At 47.5% G+C, this 25,826-nt stretch overlaps 1 protein-coding gene across 4 annotated transcripts in view; it reads left to right on the top strand.

Annotated features, from left to right (window-relative positions):
* Positions 1-25,826, top strand: part of LOC139055981 (uncharacterized) — a 111,470-nt gene that overhangs the window by 28,151 nt on the left and 57,493 nt on the right. The gene's annotated exons all lie outside the window — the stretch shown is intronic.

The raw sequence follows: 25,826 nt of genomic DNA on the forward strand, positions 1-25,826 counted from the left end.
ACTGTGCCTGATCACCGATCCGTCTTTCCCTACCCGCTGTGGCACGTCCACGTGCAGGGACTACGCCCGACGTAACTTTTGTCAACAACTCGAAACAAGCTAGTTGGGAAAACTCGGGCACCGATCTAGGCAGCGACCACTATATCATACACATAGGTATAGGTATGCCGAAACAAGAGACTAGAACCTTTCGGTGCACGGACTGGGACCTTTTTAGGAAAGTTAGAGCGAAGAGACTAGAATCGGAACCGATAGAAGCGGGCAGACAGTCCTTCCAGACCTGGATCAACCAGCTCGAAGAGGACCTCAGGGAGGCCACTAAAGAAATTAAGACCGAAGAAAACATAGAGAGCATAGACAGTAGGCTCGCGCATCTGATCGAGGCCAAACAATCCATTCTGCAAAGATGGAAAACGCAAAGACTGAACCGAAAGCTCAGGAAAAAGATAGCGTTGCTAAACAGACAGATCGAGGAGCATTCGAGAACGCTCGTGAAACAGCAGTGGGACGAAGTTTGCCACTTGGCAGACGGCAGAATCAAACATGGAGGCAGTTGGAACTTCCTCAAACATCTATTGAACGAGAGCGACACTAAGTCAAACAAGAGAACAGCAATTACAAAACTGGTACATCAAGTCAGCCAGTGCACGACTCAGGAGGTAGTCATGAGACAGCTGGCGGACAAATATCTCCCGCTCGAACAACCGGGCGATCGCGACGAACGCGTGGAGTACATGGGAGGACCATGCGAGGAAATGGACCGCGATTTCACTGAGGGTGAGGTACGGGCCGCCCTCCATGGTCTCTCTAGTAGATCGGCAGCCGGACCCGACGGTATTACCAATAAACTCTTAATGAATCTAGACGATGAGTCGATCACTTTCCTGACGGATCATTTCACCGAGTTGTGGAGAAAGGGAGACTATCCAGAGGAATGGAAGATAGCTAACACCATCCTCATACCAAAACCGGGCAAACCACTCCATCTGGATAACCTACGTCCAATATCGCTTACATCGTGCATAGGTAAAGCTATGGAGCACGTTATTCTCAACAGACTCACTAGATACGTCGTGCAAAATGACATACTCCCGTATAACATGATCGGCTTCCGCCCCGGACTATCGACTCAGGACGCCATGCTCCTGATCAAACACCAGCTCATACACATTAGCCCGGTGCACGCGAGAGCGATTCTGGGACTAGATGTCGAAAAAGCTTTTGATCGCATAGAGCACAAGGCCATCCTCGAGGTCCTGTCCGAGCTGGGGTTGGGCGAGAGGCTATACAGTGTAGTCAAGGCGTTTCTGGGCGGTAGGCAAGCGAGCCTCACGCTAGGTGAACTAAAATCGAAGGTGATGAACCTGGGAAACAGGGGCACCCCGCAAGGGGCCGTACTTTCGCCCATGCTATTTAATCTAGCAATGACCAGAGTCGCGAGGAAACTGGAGAGTATAGAAGGTATACACTTTGCAATATACGCCGATGATATAACCATATGGAGCGCCAACGGTAACGTAGGCCAAACGGAGACCAGACTGCAAGAGAGCATATACGCCGTGGAGAGCACGCTAGGCGAGATGGGACTCAACTGTTCGGCGGCAAAGTCGGAGCTTTTGGTGCTAAAACATCGACGCAGGGGTCGAAGACCCAGGGGCTACGTCCCCGGGGAGGAACCCAAGATTATGTTACACTGTCACGACGGATCCGCGATCAGGCAGGTGGAAAATATTAAAGTTTTAGGCTTCCACATAGCAGCGGGAGGTACCAACCTGAATACCATTCAGCACATTTCAAACAAGACGGACCAAGTCATCAGATTACTAAGGAGAATCAGCAACAGACACAGAGGCCTGGGTGAGGACAGCGCTCTAAGGCTAGTGCACGCCTTCGCTCTATGTCACTTCACCTACGTGGCAGGTCTATTTAAATGGTCGCAGGCCGAGCTGAACAAGCTAAACACTCTGATCAGAAAGTTAGTAAAGGCTACACTAGGTATACCCATCAGCACCTCGAACATGAAGCTCATGAACCTAGGCGTGCACAATACGATAGAGGAGATGGCGGAAGCGCAACAGATGGCGCAGCAGGAAAGACTGACGAAAACGCGAGCGGGCAGGCTTATACTCAAAGCGATAGGGACAGACCCAAATAGATCAATGAACCCGAAGGAATCCGAGGTAGAATTGAGCGCGAAACTTAGAGACGCGATCAGAACCACCCCCCTCCCGAGAAATATGCACCCGGAACACAATGTTAGCAGGAGAAAAGCGAGAGCGAAAGCTTTGTTGAAAGAAATTGAACAGCTAGGACAACAGGCGGCCCTTGTAGACGCTGCCTGGGTCAAAGGCAAAGAGGCCTACACCGCCGTGGTGGTCGACAGCCGGGGTGAGGTACGGGACGCCATCACCATCTTCACTAAGGATTCCACGGTGGCGGAGCAAGCCGCGATTGCTCTAGCCATCAGGAACCGTAAATGGTCTTTCATCTATAGCGATTCCAAAGCAGCAATTAAGAGCTTTGACAAAGGCTATGTAGCTGGGACTGCGGCTAAAATTATCGACAAGGTCGAAACTATCAAAACTGAAATCCGATGGTTTCCTGCACATATGGGACAAGTGGACGAGACTCGGCCCAACCTCAATGAGGTGACAAACGACCTGGCACGAGGACTTGCTTGCCGTGCCGGTCAGAACCGAACCGACGCCCACTACCATTCCGGGGAGCATAAAGATCAGTTATTAACTTACAGCGACATCACTAAATATTACTACTTGGGGCGTAGGCAATTCCCTCTGCCACACGTAAAATTTAACAGGGCTCAGGCAGTGACGCTACGTTTACTGCAAACCGGGACGTACCCCACTCCGTACTTCATAAATAAAATTCCCCCCGAAAGAGAAATTAGGAAAGATTGTAATGTGTGCGATGGCATCATTGACATCAGACACATGCTGGCGGGCTGTCCCGCGACTCTCGCCGACCCCGAAGAAAAATGGCTTTACTGGCGCAAGTTGATAACAAGCTCTTCATATCAAGATCAGCTACGGGCTGTCCAGAGGGTCCACGATGACGCCATAAGGCTCGGCCTGGCGGTGCCGACGTGGACGCGGCCCGCCTCGGTCTGAAAAGACCGGGCTTCAGGACCCTAATGAAGTTTTGTGAATGAATGAATGAATGAATGATAGATTATTTTCGAAATCCACCAAGGTGACAGTGATAAGACCTTTATTAGGGTGTCCTGAAAAACTCCACTGGGGGGAACCGAAGGCTCCCGGATAAAGATGGTGGCTCCGCGCACGACGGGACAGGGAGCTGGTGACTCTCCGCGACGTCGCAGGCCCTCTGGACGGCCTGTAGTTGGTTTGGGAAATCCGAGCTCTTCAGCAAGGTGTCCCACTTGGACTTGTTATGAAAGTCGGAGCCCGCGTTGTACGGGCACAGCCAGAGCATGTGGTCGAAGGAGCAGCACGCATGATCGCATTTGGAGCACGACTGCGGAAAGTTCGGGTCTATCCAGCTAAGCGCTCTCGGGGTGAGGTACGATCTCGTCTGTAAAAGCGTGAAAGTAACAGCCTGGACCCTGTTCAGTTTCGGGCTGGGGGGAGGGAATTTTCTCCTCTTGTGTCTGTTGTGTGACGTAATTTCGTGAAAGGTTGTAAGTTTATCTTTGAAGGGGCAATCCTGTGGGAGAGCCGGACCGCTAGCTCGGGCGCGGTTCGTGAATTCATGCGCCAGGCAGTTGGCCCGCTCGTTAGGGTTGCAAGCCGCTCGGTTATTTGCTTCGTCCATGTGGGCCGGGAACCATGCTATTGTATGACGTGCAGTTTCTTCTCGCGTATTAATACGAAAGCATCTGTTAACGATGTCGGCTGCGTGTTTACAAACTAGAACGGACGAGAAAGCCCTGACCGCCGTCCGCGAGTCGGAGAAAATGGTCGCCGGGCCTTTTGCGGCTTGAAGAGCCAAGGCTATCGCGGTTTCCTCCGCCTCGTTCGCGTGTTTAGCGTAGATTGATGCGGCGCTGATAAGTGTTCCGCGCGCGTCAACGACCGTGATTGCAAACCTGTCTTCGCGGCCATATTTGGCGTCGTCGACGAAGAATGCATCTACCTCGTAAGGATCGATTCGTCGAAGAATGGCTCTAGCCCGCGCTCTTCTGCGAACTTCGTTATATATTGGGTGGATGTTCCTCGGCACGGGCTCAACCTTTATACCATCACGGGCTAATTTAGGCAGGGTGGGTCGGTTGAGCGGTGCCTGTGTAGGGAGTTGACCAGCTTCATCAAGAATCTTGATTCCCGGCTTAGTTGACGAAAGCCTGAAGATCTGTGCAATAAACTGTGCTTCAATGAATTCGCCTGTGGTATTGTGAATTCCGAGTTCAAGTAGTTTTAATGTGCTAGCGGATTGTGGAATACCGAGTATTATTTTGACGCCGGACCTGATGAGCGTGTCGAGTTTGTTCTTTTCAATTTTGCTCCATTTGAGGTACGGTGCCGTATAAGTAATGTGATTGATGAATAAAGCTTGGAAGAACCTGAGTAGGACGTCCTTCTAGAGATCCCCCCTTTTGCTTGCGATGCTAGTTATGGGTCTTAGTATATTTTTCGCCTGCTCGCCCAACTTGTTTAGAGCTTCTGCATTACAGCCTTTGGCGTTGATTAAAAGTCCTAAAATTTTGATGGAGTTCACCCTCGGAATGGGGTGCCCTTCTCGTGTTGTAATTTCGACTGGCAGCGTTTCTAGAGGCTCGAGGTTCCTAACGCCCTGCCTCGACTGTCTGTAGAGGAGGAGTTCGGATTTGGTCGGTCACAGCTTGAGACCCGTGCATGTAAGAAATTCTTCCGTTACATCTATGGGCGCCTGGAGAGATTGCTCTAGATCGGCCAAAGTTCCCCCAGGGACCAGATTGTGATATCGTCTGCATAGATTACGTGGCCTATTTTTGGGAATGCGGCCAGGCTTTCAGAGAGCTTATGCATGGCGATATTAAATAGTAGCGGGGATAGGACCGAGCCCTGAGGGGTTCGGCATTTGCCCAGTTCGTATGGACCGCCCGAGATCGTGCCCAGTCGAAGGAACGCTTTCCTTTCCGATAAGAAAGAGAGAGTGAAATTAAAGAATTTCCGCCCTAGGTAGAGATGGGAAATTTCGTTCAAGATGTGTTCGTGAGCCACCTTGTCAAAGGCCTTAGCGAGGTCGAGTGCAATGATACCTAGTACGTCCCGCGTCTCGTTATCGAATATAGATCTTTTCAGGGGGAGCACTGCATCCTGTGTGGAGAGCTAATCCCTTTCTGAAACCTATTAGATTATGCCTAAATAGTTCGTGGTTTTCTACGTGTTCGACGATGCGATTGTGTACTGCATGTTCTGCCACGTTGCAAATGCATGATGTTAGAGAGATGGGACGCAGGTTATTTATGTGCGGAGGTTTTTCCGGTTTGGGGATGAGCACCACCTTTGCGGTGCGCCGTTCCGATGGGACCTGCCCCGAGCTCCGCACCTCGTTTATCTCTGCCGTTAGGAATTCGATGGCCTTGTCGTCCAGGTTCCGGAGGAGCTTGTTGGTGACCCCGTCTGGCCCCGGGGCCGATCTTCCATTTAGGGTGAAGAGTACGGCTCTGATTTCTGAAATCGTAAAAGATTCGTCTAATTCTGGCCTGTCTAGCCCCGTGTAAGCCGCTCTCGCGCTTATGCCTTTCGAATCTCCTTCCTTGACGGGTAGGTAAGTTCGCGCCAGGTCGTTGACAATTACATCGTTTGTGAGGCCCGATGTGGCCTGCTTATGTATGAGCCTGTCGAAGGCGAGATTTAGCGCATTCCGGGACTGTTTATCGTTTAGGAGGCTTTTAAGCAGATTCCACTTACTACCTCTTCTCATGCGACTGTCCGTTTCGTTGCACGTTTCGTCGCACTGTTGCAGGGCCAGTTGCTTGGAATAGCAGTCTATTTCCTTGTTGAGTGACGTTAGTTTAACTCGTAGTCGGCGATTTAATTTCTGCATTTTCCACCTCTCTCCAAGAGCGTGTTTAGCCTCCAGGAGATGCGCTAACCGTGAATCCATTTTGGGGACTTCAAGTTTTGTGCTGATTTCTTTGGTGGCGTTTTTGACGGCCTGTTTAAGATTGGTAATTAGTTGTTTGAAGGATTCGCTTGAGGGGGCAGTTCCGGCTGGAATTTTCCGGAAAAGATCCCAATCGACGTATTCGTACTCAAGGTACTCTTTCTATCTCTCTAATAATATAGTAAACTGCGAGAAAATCATTCCTGTGGCTGCGTCCCTGTGATGTCGCCCCAAAAGAAAGAATGGTTGGTGAGGTTTGCGATAGCTCAAGTTTGCTAATTGAGTTTTCTAAGAGTTTTCTTTGTCTATAAAATCAATGGCACGAGAGAAGGTAATGTTACATAGATTCAGCAGCATTGCAAAATGAACACAGAAGGGTCATAGGGTGACCACACCTGTGTAAGTAAAAATTTAGAGCCGGTATACGACATCTCACTTTTCTAAAGGAGGCTTCCAATTGTCTTGAAGGACACCAATTGTTATTCCGTGGAAAGCCAAGATGGTAGAATTCGGAAAATGGCGTTAGCATGGATATTGCAGAATTTTGCGATATAGAGAAATTTCTGTACCTAACCGCGGTGACATAAGCTGCTGTCGGCAAAACAGGTATGATAGGACCATTGTGGGAAGCTCGTGTGAGTGAATCAGCCATTTCGTTCAAGTGCAACCCCCGACGTCCCGGTATCCAATAAAACAAACCTTCCTTAAGTACTGAGGTACCATCGAACAAAGTTTTCGTCGGATTCTTGAATTTGAAGATGCAGTAAGTGCTGTAAATACAGACAGCGAGTCGGTCACAATAACAGCTAGCGGGTCATTTTGGGGAAGCTTTCGTAATGCTAATATAATCGCTAATAATTCTGCCTGAAATATGGATGTGAAGTCTGGAAGGCGAAGAGAGTAAGACGATTGAAGTGATTAAGAGAAGATTCAACTCCTGCCATTTCAATGCACAGAGAAGGGTCAGTAGCTATTACATTGTCAGTGGCTAGCTGGTACAGACGGTCGTGTAAGATAATAATTAAATGTATGCTTAGTACTAGTTCAGCGTGATTTGGAAATATGCCACCGAACTCAATATAGAGGCATGGTAAGGGATTATTTGATTCGAAAACTTGACGCGTGCATAGATCCAACTGTTGTAACTGCGCTTGCACAAATATTCTTTGTGGCCTGTGTAATCTCGACCACGATACTTCAAAAAAGTGAGACGGTTCAGTGATAAATACATAGTGCCTAAGTCTTTTAAAAAGTCATATTTTTTTTAAAATCTGCACCGTGAGCACGCAGAATCTTCACAGTATAGTTTGGGTATATGAGCTTCTTCATATAAAACAGTGTCAGCAACGAATCGAGGTAACCTGAAACATAATCGTAGAGCTTACCTTCCTAAAAGTATGAAGCGTTTAATTTTGTAGGCGGGACTACCGGAAAAATTTCGCAGCCGAATTCTAACATGGGCCGAACATGCATATCATACTATATCATCAGTAAGGCATCCCTACGCAGTCTAGAGCGACGGTGGCTGAGCTGGTGGAGCATAGTTACGGCGCATCCTGCCTTTGTTTTAATATGTTCAATGTGACTGCGCCAGGTGAGCTTGCCATTGTAAATAGCACCATGGCACTTCATTGCGTCAACTTGAGGAATTATTTTCAGGCGGCATTGTAAAGATATATCCAGCTGCGCAGTTAAAAGAAAGATTAGTACTGCCCTATTGCCAATATTTAACGAAATGCATAACCCCTCTAGCCATGTCTCCAGCATTCCTATTTCGGCAATGACTGGTGTAGTGAATGAAAATTATTTGCGGCTGTAAGAATTCGACATTGCCCACATAAAAATAAACATATGCTTTCAGAGACAATGCAATTGTACTTACCAAAATGTTAAGCAAGACAGGAGAAAGAACGGTACCCTGTGGTACACCTCTTGTCTCCTTGGGTTTAGACATCAAAATACCGCATTGATAACAATAAAACTGTCTATCCCTCATAAATTCATGATCAAAGCAGTTATAGACTTCGGAAAAATGGTGGACTGAAGCATATCGAGTAGAACACAACATTCTAGAGTCGTATTCTTTCGCTACATCTAGCGTCACCTAAGCTGCGTAGTCTAGTTTGCGGCCAGCAAGTTTAATGCGGCTCTCTAAATCTACGTGGGCACATCACACGGAGTGGTCGGGACGGAATCCAATCTGACAAGAACTGAAAAGTGTGTCATTCGGCATAAAACTTGTTATACGGTCGTGAACAACCCTTTCTAATAATTTCATGACATTAGAAGTAAGAGAAATTCGTCTTATGTTGTTCAAGTCAAGTCCAGCTGCTTTTTTCTTCAACAGTGGGATAAGTTTGGCTGCTCTCCACTCTCTTAAATGCTTTGCATTTTTAGAGGTCAATTTACTTTGTTGAGTAGGTCAGGAGGCACATATTCAAAAAAAACTGAAGCGTTCCTCTTCTAATAGCATCTGGACCTGGGGCTGTCGTCGCGCCGGTTTTGACCTAATAATGCCCTCAAGCTCTGTCGCTGTTACTTCTACGAAGTCGTCTTCCCAAAGAGGTTTATTTAGTCGTATCGGCAATTTGTGCTTGAAACGTCGCGCAAGTCCTTGAGCAATTTTCTGAAGTGACTCTGATAATTATTTTGTTGATAGAACTACAGAGTCGATATTCACGGGCTCCGTTATAACTTTACGGGATCAAATAAATTTTAACAGGGCTTTTTTATTGCTAGGCTTCGCAACATATGCGTAGTGCTTGGAATGATAATGATCCTTAGCTTAAATGCAGTAGCTATATATGTATAATCAGCCCAATTCACAGGACATTGGTTATAGAAACGTTTTCCCGTGCAGCTTCTCGACATCTAAAATCTCGCTCGCAATCAGAATTCCAGCAGGGACAACATGATCCAGCCTTAGTAGATTGTACTTCCAATTGAGCTTTTTTGATTACTGTTTTAGAATTAAGCCTAGGCACATTGCTTTAATATCCCTCTCCATGCCCTCCTGAGCGTTTAAAGCTGATTTTAACGTATTCTTAAATTTCGCGCCATTGCCCAAAGTGCGCACATGACTGTCTGAACTAGTTAACAGGGCAAGCAGTTCAAAAATTATAAGGAGGTGATCACTGCTTGTTCTGAAAGCAACAGTATTCCAGAAGGTGACAGAAATGCTCATGGTAGCAAATGCAAGATCTAGGGCAGATCATGATTGACTCCGAACAAAAGTATGTGTTCTAGAATTGAAGCAAGAAAAATGATTTAAAAGAACCCATTCCCACAAGCGTTTGCCACAAGGGTCCGTTAGGAAACCTCACGATACATGATGAAAATTAAAATCGCCCACTAGTATGATCTTCATACTGCAAGCAATAGACGTATCAAGATAACGGGTATCTTCCTCTCTAGCGGGCAAGTAGGTGTTAATTAAAGGAAAAGGCGTGAAATGAGGAAGTATTGTATGCAATGCTAATCCAAGTATTATATCGAATGCTAACAATGGAAGTATTATATCCAAATGCCTTTTCTATGGAAGTTGCCACAGCCTGAAATATTGAGTTTTCTACGCACGATGTTTGACGGCCCCTTATAGCAGCAGACCTTTCATTCCTCCTATAAATTTCTCTAATGACCTCACGACGAGAGGATTGACGTATATCAATTACTTCGAGGATATGCTTTCCTTTCAACCTTGCAGGCCACTTAGGCTCATATGCAGGGTGCGTACCACTGCAAAGGCAGCATGACTCGTTTCAGGAAAAGCAGTCATTTGAATTATGGTCTTCACAAATTTGGCATCGTGTGCTGCACGTGCCACGTTTTATGAAATGCCCAAATCACCATCATTTCAGACACAGAAGGACACATTTGATAGAGGCTTAACTCGGCATATGAGTTGCAATGCCTTATTTCCGATGAGCGGTTCATTCTAGCAAGTGTAGCAATAGGTGTCTCTGTGCCATGCGCTTATTATCAACGACACGGCTGCAAGCACACAGAGTTCACGCCTGCCACTGCAAGCATTTCCAAAATTTCTTTGGGACATATACCTATGTCGACACCACGGACTAGGATTTTGGCACATGCAAGGTGATCAGGAATGAAACTGCTCACCAGACGTGTCGCGAAAACATCACACTTGAGTAAATATTGAACACAAGCCTTTTCTGGCGGACAGCAACGCTTCGGTCAAACTGTCCAACTTCGGCGATTTATTGAAAATTGGGCGAAGCCATCCGAAGTTCGGTTTCAATTGTCTTGGGATTCTTCATGCGAATCACTTCGTCATCACTCGGGACCAAAGCCACAGGTAGGCTTATCTTCCCACCGCGTAAGAAAAACTCCAGCGGCAGATCAGGGGCAAGAACAAAAGCCGACAAGGCGGAAGCCTCGAGGCCTGTTGATGAGAGACGCATTGCGGATAAGTAGTAAATTACTCGGACAATTTGACAGATGTTGGAACAAAAGGTAAAAAAACAATCAGGTAAAAGACATAGAGCAACAGAAAACTGTCAGATGACCAGAACCAGCGTTCCAAGCAGGATGCTAGCGGCGGTGTCCCATGTAGGCTTTACATCTACATACAGTGGCCGTGGGTCCCGGCATTTGTTGGTCTTTCTAATGGCTGAGATTTAAGTGTGCCATGTGCTGCTCCAAATTTGATCAAAGCGCTGGACACCTGTTACATTTTGGTGACAGTGGTTATGATAAACTGCAGCAAGATGTTCCCCAGTACGATGCTTTCGTTCGCATTGGGGCCGCATTCTATGCGATACCGTCATCGGACAGGCAACTGGACCACGCCCTTTCGCCGAGGGACACCGCCACTACGGAACCATCGTCGTCATCTCTGGCTTCATATTCTTGTAGGAGGCCTTCAAACATTCCCTCTGCTGATGCATATTCCACTCGCCGTTAACCTGCGCCCGGCCTGTCGGCTGTCTTGGACTCTCTTGAAGCACGCCTTCACCTGCGACTACTCTCCGTTGAGAACTGTTCAGTCCAGCGTGTGCCTTTTGTGGAGAGTCGCACCGCCGACCTCAACACACCTGTTTCAAGCCTCCTGTCGCCAGCTTCCACTGATAAAGCTCCATCTGTCTCGGCGCCTCAATCTCCTTTTCCCAATTCCATCACTTAGCAACGTCAGGGAGCCTTCCCAAGTCCACGGCACGAAGTCATGGTCTGGATTTCGTATGCAGTTTGAGTTTGTCGCTGCGGTCCACTCCTGGTCAACTGAACGCAAAGCTCAAATCCTCGTGACTCAGCTTTGTTCTGCTGCCACTGAATTTCTGCAGTTCATGCCGGCATTTAACCACTCCAACTAAGCAGGTCTTGTCTCGGCGCTCGGGTCTCGCTATGGCCACGCCCAACTTCAGCCCTCACATCATATAGAATTACAGCACGTGCAAAAGCGCCACTACAGCTTTCAAGACGTCGCTTCTCATGTCGCGTGCCTGTCGAGGAAGGCCCTAGCTGTTTGTCCAAACTGTACCGACCGCCTCATTGCTACCGAAGCCTTCATCAACGCCATCATTGAAGCCAACGTTGAACGCTTCGTCCGCCGCTCCTAGCTGTCTACAGTTCCTGCTGCCTTAGCTCTTGCACTGGAGCCTCCCATAGTGCAACGCTCCCCTACAGTGCCCCGCCCCCGGCCTTTTTCAAGCCAACAAGCATCAGCAGGCCAATCCCGTCGCTGGAACGCTTACCACCATCGCTTTACAACCATGCGCTGCTATCAATGCAATGAGGTGGGCCATTATAGTCGAGAGTGTTTGCGTCGTACCACATCACCGGAAAACTTCGCAGAATGCCAATGAGGGCAGGGCCCCGCATGAGTCTTCAAGTTCTCCTGTCATTGTGCCCGTTAACACGTATGTCCAAGTTAAAAGTCTACCTAGGTGGTCCACCGGAAAACGTTAAAGCCCTAGTGGACACAGGTGCAGCGCTTCATTTGCTGTCACCTAGTGCACTCCCGATTCATTGCCATCTGAAGACGGCAACGGTCGCACCAGCCGGCCTCCTCGTAGCTGAGGAACTCGTCTACCATGCCTTGGAGAAATCTCGATACCTGTGACTGCTTTCAGAAAATTTTAATGTCCGATTCTTTCTGTTGCAAAACCTCTTCGCGCCGTAAATTTTGGGCGGCAACTGATTCTCAACAAGGGGTTCATACCACTGGGTGCTCAATTCTGGGTGCTCAACGCCGCGTGCATAATAGGATTGCTCCCTCACAATCCGGCAGCTGAACAGGCAGCCAACACAGTCACATATTATGGGCTGTCCTCGTATGTCCGCTTTATTTTAAAGTCGGGCGTCCACGGGGTCGCAGGAGCTTACACCGTCCTGAGCAATGGCACTTCCTCATTCCGGAAATATTTATCTTACTTTCGTACGAGTGAACACTCCCTCTCAACATGGATATGTGAGCTAACGGCCGTGCTTATACCGCAGGCCCAGAAAAGTGAACAAGTTCTCCCGCCACCATTTCTTTCTTTTTGTGATCTGGCAAAATGTACGGCAACCATCTCCTTGTCTTCTGCTGTGCGGGCACCCTTTCTTTGCGACATGGACGCATGCTTAGATGCGGATGACTTTGTTGAATACGCTATCTGCTAGCGACCAGGCAAGGAATTGTCCATCCCGCGTTCTTCACTGCGCTCATCTTCTGCATTTGCTCTCTTGGTGCTCAGCCTATGAGACCGTACGCTGTGCCTGCACTCTGGAACTGTGTTCGCGTCGTCTTCTCCGTCTTCGCAACAGTGCAACGCTGTACTTCTCCAGAAAGTGGCGATGACTCCATCAAGTGGAATGTGTTCCATTTCGGCGCAAACCTAACGTCATCCTTGAAGTCCGATATTCGAGCATTGCTGGTGAAATATGAAAGGGCCTTGGCTTTATCACCGAGCGAACTCGGCCGCACTGCTCTTGTTCCTAACGAAATTAACACTGGCTCCCATGCACCCGTTCAAGACAACCCCTGTGATGTCTCTGCTTCTTTAAATGCTCAAATTACAACTCAAGTGAAAGATATCTTACTGCGTGGCGTCATACCTCTCTCGTTCAGTAGTTGGCGATCGCAAGTAGTTCTCGTGAAAGAAGGACGGCACATGGCGATATTGCCTAGACTGTCGCTGCCTAAACAGCATTACCAAGCCGGGCGTATACCCTCTACCCCGCCTCAACGACGCCTTAGATAAGCTTCAAGGGGCTAGATTTCGCACTGCGATCTCCGGCTTCTGGCAGGTCGGGCTCGAAGAGAAGGACCTGGAGAAGACTGCATTATCACAATGGACGGCCTGTACCATTTTAACAGCCTTTGTTTCGTGTTCTCAAATGCACCTGATACGTTCCAGCGACAAATGAACCGGGTCTTTAGATACTTGAAGTGGTCGGTGGCGATGGTGCATTTGGATAACATCACCGTTGATGCAGTTACGCTTTCCGAACCCTACCGACGTTTGGAGTACGTCTTGCGCGCTCGTATGATGCTGGGCTCCGCGTAAAGCCTTCAAATTGTTTCTTGGGCCATCCAGAATTTACCTACTTAGGTAATGTGGCGGGTGCCCACGGGATCAGCCCTGACCAACCGAAGCTAGAAACTTTAACAAGAATTCCGTCTGCTAGACCGGCTTCGTTTCCTACTTCCGCCATTTTGAGCCTCGCTTCGCCATTCACACGGCGCACCTCAGTGAACTCCCGAAGAAAAATTAGAAGTGTCATTGGTGCCTCGACCAGGAAATCAGCCTTCGAAATTCTAAGAGGGCCCTGACAATTCCACCGACTCTCGCACACTATCAAAAGGATGTCCCTGGCATCATCTAGACCGACGCCAGTGGTCTTAGACGGCCTTGAGGCGGTTCTCTTGCAATTAGACTCTGAAAGGCACTAGAAGCCCGCTGTCTGTGCCAGTCACCACCTCAGTTAACCAGAAAGTCGGTATCATGCTTCAGAACTTGAGTGCCTCAAGGTAGTCTGGCCCATTGAGAAGGCTCGGCCTTACGTCTACGGCAAGCGTTTTACTATTGTTACTGAGAACGTTGTGCTGTGCTGGCTACAAACGAAAACCTAAATGCCACACGTGCCCGGTGGGCCCTCAAATAAAACTCTTGCTTGGGCTAGTTGGTTCATGCTTGAAGTAGTAAAGGCAAGGCGCAGAAGACCAGGACTTAGGAAGAAGAGCACACACGACAAGACCGGCGCCACTCACAACTAAGTTCATTTTCGCAACAAGCCTGCCTTATGAAGGACATTCACGCCGAGTCACGCACAAAACTTTAGAAGTAAAAAACAGCAATCTATCGACCATTCAGGAATGTTGTCTGCACAGCTATCGAAAGAGCAAACAAGAACCACACGTGGATTAGCACAGGAGGCAATTGATCTAGTACCGTCTTTTTCCAAGCCAACGGGGGCAAAAAACCAGACATAAAAAGTACCGTCTACACTTCACTACCAACCAATCTAACCACATCATGTGTCCTCAAACAACCCTCAAACTTGGACACTACAGCTTCAAGGTCGCTCATCGTAGTTCGCTTCACCAAGACACCGACTACCTTTCACGCAACCCTGTCGTTACTAGCTACTCTGCGCCAGAATTTGCAGTACTTGATTTCCAAGTTACACAATCAAAGGATACCAAAAACTGAGACATCGTCCGGCACCTTTCTCATACCAGTAGACCTAAGCGCTGCCTTGAGAAACTTTTGTCAGCTTATACAGTCCGACATAGCCTCCTTTATCATCGATGTACAGCAAGTGGATCATTACTACCAGTAGTGCATGTGACCATTTGACCGTCCCTACTTTGCATGTATCACGACACCCCCTCTGCGGAGCACATGGATCAGCATAAGACTCTGGCTCGCGTTAAAGAAATGTGATGGTGGTCTGGGATGCGCGCCGTCTCATCTTGCACCATTTATCAAGGTCATCAGATTGTAAACAACCGATAACCTGTGCCCTTACAACCAATCGCCCCTTCTAGGGAATTATTGGATAGTGTGATCACTGAGCACATGCGCCCGTTTGCTCGCAGCAAGGATGACCAAAAATTTGTGATTGTGGCCGCCGGCTACCTGAATAAATGGGTAGAAGTTCGAGCATCCCTGACTTTGCACCCGCTCATGTCATAACCTTTATTATCGAGTGCCTCATGTTCCGGTACGGCACGATGAAGTTGCTGATTTCTGACCGTGGCATGGCATTCAGACCGCGTGCCTTCAAAACTTCCTTGCCTAAACATCGGCATCCACAAAATATGGACCGTTTGAGAGCACCACATCATTTCTTCCTATGTCTACCGCAGCAACGGCAACTCGGTGACTACGTCGAAGCTGTGGCTTTCGCTCTTAACATGTCCCAACCGGAAGTCACTCGCACTACGCCGTCTCAGCTCCTATACGGGAGGACGCCAATGTTGCCGCAAGGACAACTTCTTGGCCTAAATGCGTCTCTGCAAGAAGGCCCCGTAAACTTGTAATCCACCAAGACCATGCGCCAAGCTCACCTCCAAGCGTGGCTAGCAATCATACACCACCAAGTGGAGTTCAATCCGTCTTCTCAGTGAAGTCCTGCTCGTTCTTTTCAACTGGCCAATTTCCGTATGGTTCGACGGGCACTGCGCTTACCTCGGCACTGCCAAAAACTGTTAGCCCAGTTTTCAAGTCGTTTCTATGTTGTTGAAGCTTTGGGTCCTGCGACATTTCGTTTAGCCGTGATTCCCAAACTTGATGACAACCCTCGCAAACGCACTTTTCCTACTCCTGCCAGCCAGATGAAGCTTTACGTCCTTCGTGAAACCTTGACTAAACATCTGCCTTACTCCTGTGCGAACTCGAATGGAGAGGGGTCGGCTAGCGTAGCACGAACGAAGAACGCCACAAGTGAAAGAAGTGGAAGAGAAGGACAAGGCAGAAGAATAGAGTGGTAGTCGGTAAGGGGAATGGGGCAGAGGTAAGCCGGTTGCATGGGGCAGAGGTAGAACATCGCACTTGCAATCTGAAAGTCGTAAGTTTGAAGACTCATCCAGTACAGTGTATCTCCAGGTTCGGAGTGGCACCTGACATCCGCAAAAACGAAAAAAAAAATGCCAAGTGTCGTGGGGGCTATACTAGTTCAGGTGCAGCTAAATTAGGGAGGCCCACTAAGCTTCACCAAAGGACACTCAATCAGCCTTCCTAGGGCAGTATTCGGCCATTACTTCCATAATGACTCACAAAACATGAAAATACTTATTTGTCGGGTGTGCGGCGGGTCATGGACAAGTGCAAATCCTACTCTATTTTGTCCTATATTTGCCGGGATTTTAACCCGCTAAACATCTTGGCTCACGACGTGTAGTTCGTGATAAAACATCAAATTTTGACATTTCTTCACAGAAACTCTCGGCAGTAACACGAGGACAGAGACAGAAGGAAGGCGCTTTGGATCAGAGAGCAAACGAGTATATTTGCTCTCTGACCCAAACGGCTGTCTTTCTGTACCTTAACATTACGCCTAGCATTCTTCGTTCCATCGCTCTTTGCGTGGTCCTTAACATGTTCTCAAGCTTGTTTGTCCGTCTCAAACTTTCTGCCTCATATGGTAGCACCGGTAAAATGCACTGATTGTGCACCTTCCTTTTCAATGATATTGTAAGCTTCCACTCAGGAGCTGACGCTGTCTGCCATTTGCGCTCCAACCTATTTTTATTCTGTAAATTTCCCTCTGATAATCGGGGTTCCCTGTGAGTAATTAACGTAGGTAACCATACTCCTTCACAGGACTCTAGAGGCTCACTAGTGTTCCTGAACACTTGTTCCCTTGCCTGCCTATTCATTATTATATTTCTCTTGTGCACAATTATCTTCAACCCCACTCTTAAATCTACTCTGTTAAGGTCAATCATTTGTTGTAACTCCTCTCCAGTGTTGCTATACAGGACAATGTCATATGCAAACCGTAGGTTGCTGAGATATTCGACGCTAATCCTTGCTCCTAAGCTTTCCCAATTTAATAGCTTGAATACTTCCAAGCGCGCCATGAATTGCATTGGAGAGATTTTCTAAGATAATTGTGTAAGTGGCCAGTACTCCTTGATTACGTAATACCTCTATGACTGCCGGTATCTCTGCTGAATCAACTGCCTTTTCGTAATCTATGAAAGCCATATAGAGAGGCAGATTGTAATCTGCGAATTTCTCGCTTACATGATTGATGGCTGGATGTGATCCATTATAGAGTATTGGATCCTGAAGTCGGCCTGTTCCCTTGGTTGACTAACGTCCAGCGTTGCCTTTATTCTATTGGAAATTATCTTGGTGAATACTTTATATGTTACTGGGAGTAAGCTATTGGGCCTATGTTTTTCAATTCTTAAACGTCTCCCTTCTTGTGGATTAGTACAGCGTTTCTTCCTGATTCTGGGACCCTTAAAGTTTATAAACATTCGTGAAGAGACCCACCAGTTTTTCAAGCATTATGTCTCCTTCATCTGTAATCGACTGTTATTCCATCTTCTCCTGCCGCTCTTCCCCGTTTCATGTCTTTCAAGGCTCTTCTGACCTCATCGCTCGTTATGGGAGGTGTTTCTGTATCCTGGTCGTTAGCTTTTCGAATTGAGGTATCCTGACTCCTCTGGGTACTGTACAGGTCAGTATAGAATTCTTCCGCTGCATTTACTACAGCTTCGAGATTGTTAATAATATTACGCTGCTTATCTTTCAGTGCATACATCTTGGTTTGTCCTATGTCATGTTTTCTTCTCGCTCATTCCATGCTTCCTCCACTTTTTACAGCTTCCTCAGTCTTTCTGATGTTATAATTTCGAATATCCCTTATTTCCTCCTTGATCAGTTTTGATGGGTCCGCGAATTCTAGTTTATCTATTAAATTGGACACTTTTATTCTTTGTCATCTCCTTATTAGGTTCTTTGTTACTTGGGAAAGTTTGCGTAGTGATTCCCTTCGTGCGTTACCTCCCCTTTCAATTGCTGCCTCCGAAGCCAGCCTAGTTACAGTTTCGTTCATTACCTCTATGTCGTCTTCATCTCTCTATTCTAAAGCTGCATATTTGTTTGCAAGTAGCAGCCTTAATTGGTCTGCATCTAGGTTGGCCTGTTTCTTCCTGACCAATTGCATCCTTTATCATTTGAAATCGAGGTGAATCCTTCACATGACGAATCTATGATCACTGCACTCTACCTAACACGTCAACATCCTTAAACATGTTTGAAACAGTAGAAACTATGAAACCTATTTCATATCTTGTCTCACCATTAGTGCTTTTGTAGGTGCACTTTCTGCTGCTACGCTTCCTGGAGAAAGCGTTCATTAATCGCAGCTCATTGCTTTCCGTGAATTCTGCCAGCATCTCTCCTATGGTCTTCCTATCATCGACGCCATAGTTGTTAATTGCTTAGATGCGTAGATTTTTTTGAGGCTTATACCTATATATAAATATGTTGCTGCGAGGTTTTGTGTATGCCTGCTGTAAACATTGTTTCCAGTGAGATTTTTTTGCCCTTTATCAGGCTGTATCTTCGCACTTGTATATTCGATTATATCTTCGCATTTTTAATGTACGAGGACGAGTCCAATGACATTGACCCAACCCACCGAATGCAAGAACCATTCGGCTCATTATCTGCGAGGCATGTGCGTAGCACGGAGGCATCCCTCATTTACGGTGAACATTGCATTTTATTGGCCACTGTGAAGCAGTGGAGCAAAAAACAGTTCAAAGATAGACGTGAAAGCGGCACAGACTATGTAAGACCGGCCAAAGCCACCGTTACATCACCCCCTACACAATTGCAAAGGTTGATGAGTTCATTAGACAAGAAGGGAGCATAAGCATCGGTGAACTGGCAAAGCGTGTAGACATTAAGCACAGTTCGGTTCACAACTTAATTCATGAACATCTCGGTTATCGGCTCTTGTGTGTGCAATGGATGCCCAAAATTTTGAACCGTCGCCGGAAGACGGAGAGATTCGGCACTGCCTTGACTCATCCGATCCGGTATCACAGTGAGGGTGACTACTTCTTGTCTGCAATTGTGACTATGGACGAATGATGTTGCCACTACTGCTACGAGCCTGAAACATGGCGGGAAAGCTTACACTAGAAACATACGAATTCAACAGCTCCATGCCGGAAAGGTGTTGACTTTTTTTTCGGTTATCATGCGCCATTACTGATCAAATTTGTTAAACGTGGAGAGACTATCAATCATTCCCGATATTGTGAAACGCCGGATCGGCTGCGTGTAGCAATCAAGAACGAACGAACTGGAAAATTGACGAATGGGGTCATCTTGCTCCACGACAATGCCCATCCCCACGTATTTGATGTGGTCAATACACGACTCGCAAAGTTCAAGTGGGAAACGCTGCAACATCCGCCATACGGCCCAGAACGGTCGCCTTGGGAGTTCCACATTTTGGGGCATTTGAGAAAACAGCTCAAGAGAACCAGATTCGTGTTGGACGACGACGTGAAAACGTCAGCAACATTTTGAAGCAGCAACCCATGGTGTTTTATGAGACGGGGATCACGCGACTCGTAAGTCAGTGGGACAAATGTCTAAATGCTCATGGAGAGTACGTTTAAGTAAGGTATCCCGTTTGCCATATATTCGCATTGGATCACTTTCCTTTGACTCGCCCTCGTATATATTGCAGAACTTCTGCTCTATAGACGTGCTCTCTATTGCGGCTATAATTTCGGTGCAACTACTCACAATAAACGACCGGTGAGAGCTGCTCCTGCACAATACGTTGTGACAAAGGACTGTGTCATTGATATTTTTCCCTGGCCATTGCATATGTACCAAAATATAAACAAGGTTCTTGAATGACAAAGCTTTATTACAATATTTGTCCTGAACTTTTTTATTTCATGGCCTTTTCATTTTTCATATCCGGCTAGCACTGCTTTGCTGGTTTCCAATTTATATAGTTATAAACTTCGTGTGATATGTTCTTTACTTATTAAATAGACAAAATCATGGAAGCATTGATATCAGTTATTTTTTGGCACAATTTTTGGGACCATAGGAGTGAATTATTTTGTGAAAAAATACATATTTTAGTTTTCTTCATAGTTGTCTTCATTTCTGGCTACGCCACTGCATATGCATATCAAAACCGGTAGACCTCTCCAACGATAGATAGGTAGTGATATCCAAGTCGCAAATTTTTACGACTAACGCGGTCTCGAAGAAGCAAGTGCGGTTTAGGCATCGTAGCAGTATTAATCCGAAATATTCTTCAATAAGTACGGCTGGAGCCACCGATACCCCAAGCATGCCCGTAGGGAACGAGCACGCGGCAGCCGAGCGAGCCGGGTGAGCCGAAACAAGCGGCGTCCTGACCGTGACGTCACTCACGAGAGGGTACCACTCAAACTTTTCGCCGCTAATAGCAACCACGACCTCCTGCTCAGATGAACACCCTCACCACGAAGCCACGCTTAAAGCGTCCATCTTCAAACGAATTTGTAGTACAGGGCACGCGATCTTGTTTAGTATGGGATTGTATACAATTCTTCAAGCTAGCAGCTCCCACTGAATTCTTGAAACTGCGAACTTTGGGACTCGACGAAACGCAGAGGCTTGCTTGTCATGTACTTTGCTTCTCAGTTTCTGTCATCCCCATCGTTTCCTTTTTTCCCGCCTTTCTTGCCCCCACAGTAACACCTCGTGCTGAGATCTCTCCACCATTATCAATAAACTTTGGCTTTATAAATGCAGGCCTTGGAAACAGCGTTCGAAACATTTGGAGGAAGCTTAAGCTTTGCGTTTAAGAGTGTAGTTTTATAGCATTCAAAGATCTGTAGCGGCGTGGCGATGGAGCTGTGCATCATCCCCGCAGCCATAAAGAACTCCTCGAGGCGTCCAGCGGGCCTGCCGTAAGTGGACCTTCGCGAGTGTAAGACACGAGGCACACGGACACATGATCCGACTCACTGTGCCGAACGTCGTGCGTGAGCTCCCTTTTCTGATTACTTTGTTTACTGCTTTCCTTTCGCACTAGGTCCGCGCACCGCACATCTTTATGCTCCTTCTCTCTCTTTTCTCCTTTCTCTCTCTAAAACCCTCGCCCCTTCCGGCGCGCTGCGCGCGCCCGCTCAATGCTCTGTTTTGACAGAATAAACTAGACCTTGTTACCGAAAAGACGTGTGTCTGTCTCGTTTACCACGGCTCTACAAAGTGGTGACCCGTAGTTTTCTTAGCGGCACTGCCGAAGTTATTGTGGAGCCACGCACATCAACGAGGTGCATGCAGACACTGAACCTACGGGCATGACCGAGCAACAAGACGTCTCCGTGGTTTCTATCCGACTCACACCATACTGAGACCGCAACCCTGCAGTTTGGTTTCTTCAAGCGGAATCACAATTTATTCTCTCTGGCGTTCGCAGGAACAACGCAAGTACCTCCTAGTTGTTTCGGCACTGAAGTACCTCCTAGTTGTTTCGGCAGAAGAAGTTGCCGACCTGCTATCTGGACCACCTCCCGCCACATCGCAGCGAGCCCGCATGCAGCAGTTGCTCTCCGCAAAGGACTTTGGAGACCGTCGGCCAAGTCAGCTCCTTCGCGGTATGCGACAGCTCATGAGCGGCAACACAACAGTAAACGATGACCGCCTCCTGCGGGAACTGTTCATGCAGCGCCTTCCAGTAGACGTTCAAATGGCACTCGCTACAGCCATGGTAATGGACCTCAACAGCCTGGCCAGCTTGGCGGACAAAGTCATGGAGCTGGTGACACCGGCGGTGTGCAACGTAAAACCATCAAGCACCACTGAGGGTTCAGTGCCGCAAACATCATCCTCGGCCGCTTCTCCGATCGACGCGCTCTGCAACTGCCTTGAGCAATTAGTTTGTGCCGCGAAGCGTCATCGCACTTCACCCCGTCACGGAAGGTACCGCAGCTCGAGTAGATCACGGCGTACAAGAAAAGAACGCTCCTGGTCTCAAACACCACCACGACTATGCGTTCATCAGCGCCGCTTCGGGCAGGAGGTGCGCCGCTGCCTCTTTCCTTGTGCATGGCAGCGAAACCAACCGCCCGACCTTTAATGGCGACAACCGGTCAGGGCCAAAGCAAACGTCGCCTATTTCAAGTCATGGACCGAACCACATGCCAGCAATGCCTGGTGGACACCGGGGTGGAGGTCAGCATTATTCCCGCGCAACGTACCGACCGAATGACACCGCCGACCTCCTATCTTCAAGCTGTCAATGGTAGCAGGATATCTGTTTACAAGTCGTGGTCCCTCACCCTCAACCTTGGCCTGCGCCGCGTGTTCCGTTGGGTTTTCCTCGTCGCTGATGTTCGCCGTGCTCTTATTGGTGCTGATTTCCTGGACCATCATGGAGTGCTGGTCGATGTGAAACGCCAACGCTTGCTGGACACTACTACGTTACTCTCTGTTCGTGGCGTCGTTTCCTGTGACTCGCCTGTAGTCGTCCCAACCACAAAAATTGCTGGTGATCCTTTTGTTTGCCTCCTTCAAAAGCTCCCCAACCTCATGCGACCACCCGACTGGACAAAGCCCGTACAACATGATGTACGTCATCACATCATATCAACTGGTCCATTTGTATTTGCTCGCCCATGACGACTCGCCCCGGACAAACTCAAAATTGCCCGAGGAGAGTTCGAACACATGTTGGAACTTCGAATCGTACGACCATCGTCCAGCAGCTGGGCATCTCCGCTCCATCTGGCCCCTAAGAAATCACGTGACTGGAGGCAGTGTGGGGACTACCGATCCCTGAATGCAAAAACCATTCCGCATTGGTACCCACTGCCTAACATCCAAGATTTTACGTCGGCACTGGATGGCACTACAGTATTTTCCAAAACTGACCTGGTGCGAGCCTTTCACAAAATTTCTGTAGCAGAAGAACACATTCCCAAAACAGCAATTGCCACCACATTTGGCTTCTTTGAATTTTTGAGAATGCCATTCGGTCTCCGAAATGCTGCACAGACATCACAGAGGTTCATCGAGACAGTCACACGTGGTCTGCCGTTCGTGTTCGCCTACGTTGACGACTTGCTTGTGGCAAGCTCATCACACGAAGAGCACCTGCAACATCTCCATCAGCTTTTTAAGCGCCTATCAGCAAATGGTATCGTTGTCAACACTGCCAAGAGAAGTCATAAACTGCCAAGAGAAGTCATCAACACTGCCAGGAGAAGAGAAGTCCTGCGAACATCAAGTTCGTGAGAGCGTCGACGCCCAGCTAAGGCGTCTGGAGAAGGCTGGGTTCCACGGAGAAATCGGGGCCTCGGTGATAGCCAGATTCGAGAGGTAAAAGGTGGTCAGATGCGCAGACAGAAAAAAGACGCACGCCCGCTACAGCGCCCTGTCGTAGTGTCCTATTGGCACCAGGTTTCGCACCACCTTCAGAAAGTTCGCAACAGGTGTGGGGTGCGTGTTGTGTTTTCAGTACCGGAAAAGCTGGGACGAATGTGTCGCCTAGTAAACGAATCCGAGAAGCCAGCCTGCAAAATAAAACACACCAAATCCCTTGCGGAATGTGACGTTGGTGTCGTGTATAGTATTCCCCTCGCCGGTGGGAAATGCTATATTGGCCAAACCAGCCGCTGTATGTATGAACACCTGCTGGAGCATCACAGGAATGCTACTTCATTAAGTGGCTCTGATAATTTAGCCGACCACATTCGCAGTTGCTCGCACAAGCCAGCATGCAAGGCGTTTTTTGAAAGAACACGTGTGTTGCGCAAATTCAACAATTAGAAAAACCGGGAAATTTTTGAAGCCTTTTGTATCGCTAGTGAAAACGAATACTGCATCCGTGCTCCTTCTGTTGTGCTCGGGAAAAAATGAACTTGATTATCTCAGGGCAAACGTGTGTGTCGCATCAGCTAGGTAATGCGAGAGGTGAGCAACATTGTACTTGAGTGATGGGAAAAAAGGTTTTACCATCTTTTGTCACCTTTTCACTTGTATTTGTATTCTTTTCACTTTTTCTTTTGGTTTCGACGCCTCTGATGATTGTCGAACGCTACAAAGAAAAAAGATTTTTTTTTTATTCTGCGGAGCACTAACATCGCCCCCTCTCTCCCCCCTCTGCCCTCGCCTGTGTACATAAAGCCCTGTTTTCCGTGAATAAAATTTAGTTGAAGTCCGGCGTTTGTGTTGTTCCCTTCTCGTCCATGTTCAATTGTGTGCTGGAACGATGATTCATAACGCCGAACACAACCAACTAGCCCAGCTATCCATACTTAGCCAATTTCCAGGCTGATTTCCTGGCCTTGTCTGGCCAATTTCCGAAAGACATACAAATAGCTCGAGCACAGCCGGTGTTTGAAAAAGCTGACATAAATTACAGGCAATTATTGTCCAATTTCGATCTTAGCCGTATTCTCGAAAGGCATTGAAAAAATAGTTCATAATAAAGTAATATCATATCTTAACAAAAATAATTTGCTAGGCAATTACTAACAAGGTTTCAGGAAGCATCTTCCCACACAGGCAGCTCTTTTCAGTAAAAAAGAAACTATTCTGCAAGCGTTCAACAATAAAAAATAGTTATGGGAACATATGTAGATTTCTGCAAAGCATTTGATCTTGTGAATCATAAAATTTTACTCGCTAAGCCTAAGGCTTATGGTATACGTGGTGTAGCCTTAGAGTTCTTTGAATCCTACTTATGGCTTCGAGCAAAATATGTAGAGATAAAAAAGGAAAAGTTCAATCTTCAGGTTATAAGAGTAGGAGTACCGCAAGGGAGCATCCTTGGGCCACTCCGGTTCATAATATATGTAAACTATATGCCAAAAAGCTCAGAACAGGCCAAATTTATTTCTGATGCAGATGGAACTGTAATGTTTATTACTGCTACATCGGAGGCTGAACTGGAGCTTCAAGAGAACAAAGCGCAAAAAGATTTTAAAGAGTGGACTGATGCAAACCGTTTACCAATAAATGCGAACAGGAACGAAGTTGTTTATATGCAAAGAGGCAAAAACTTACGAAGTTCAATCAAAATGAAAGTAGGTACAAATAATGTAGCGTATCCAGCTTTTCTGGACACAAGGGTTATAGTTCGCGTAGTGCCACCACGTGGCGTACTGACCTTAAACTTTTCAAACTTCCCGCGGTGACGCGTGATGACGTCAACAAAACAAAAATAAAATAAATAAAAGCTATCCCTGCGCATTGAACTTCGCCACAATGCTTGTCCCGCCGGCGTTATCAGTGTTCTTGATAAAGCGTAGCCGCTCGTCGCCTGGAAATCGCTCGTCATCCTAAAGCCTGTTTCACATGCAAGCGATTGAGCGAATGGAGCGAACAGCGGCGCGGCGCTGCGAAGCTTTTCGCGAGGTTTCGTTTCACATGCATTGCCGCCGCGCGTTTTTCGCCGCTGCGAATATCAGTGTTGCTGGCAAAAAAAGACGGGACTTTCAGCTAGTTTCGGTAGTTTGCGACTACCAATATAAGCATGGCTTTGTCCCTGCCACTCGAATCTTTATTTTATTAATACATATCCTGCGCTTAGCAATTATCAATTCGTTGAAAAGCTCTCTTGGCATGTCGCCCGTACCACGTGTAGCAAGTAAATAAACATCCTCTTATGCGCAGGCTTTCCCGCACTAGTCCTCCACTGGTCACGTGTCGAGACGGGCCGTTCGGAAGCGGTGCTGCCGCTCTGCCGCTGCGACGAAATTCCAACTTGTCCGAACCTCGCCGCCCCCGCCTCTAGTGCCGCCGCCGCCGCTCGAAACAGATTTC

This window comes from Dermacentor albipictus, chromosome 2, assembly GCF_038994185.2.
Source record: "Dermacentor albipictus isolate Rhodes 1998 colony chromosome 2, USDA_Dalb.pri_finalv2, whole genome shotgun sequence".
Classification (NCBI taxonomy): Eukaryota; Metazoa; Arthropoda; class Arachnida; order Ixodida; family Ixodidae; genus Dermacentor; species Dermacentor albipictus.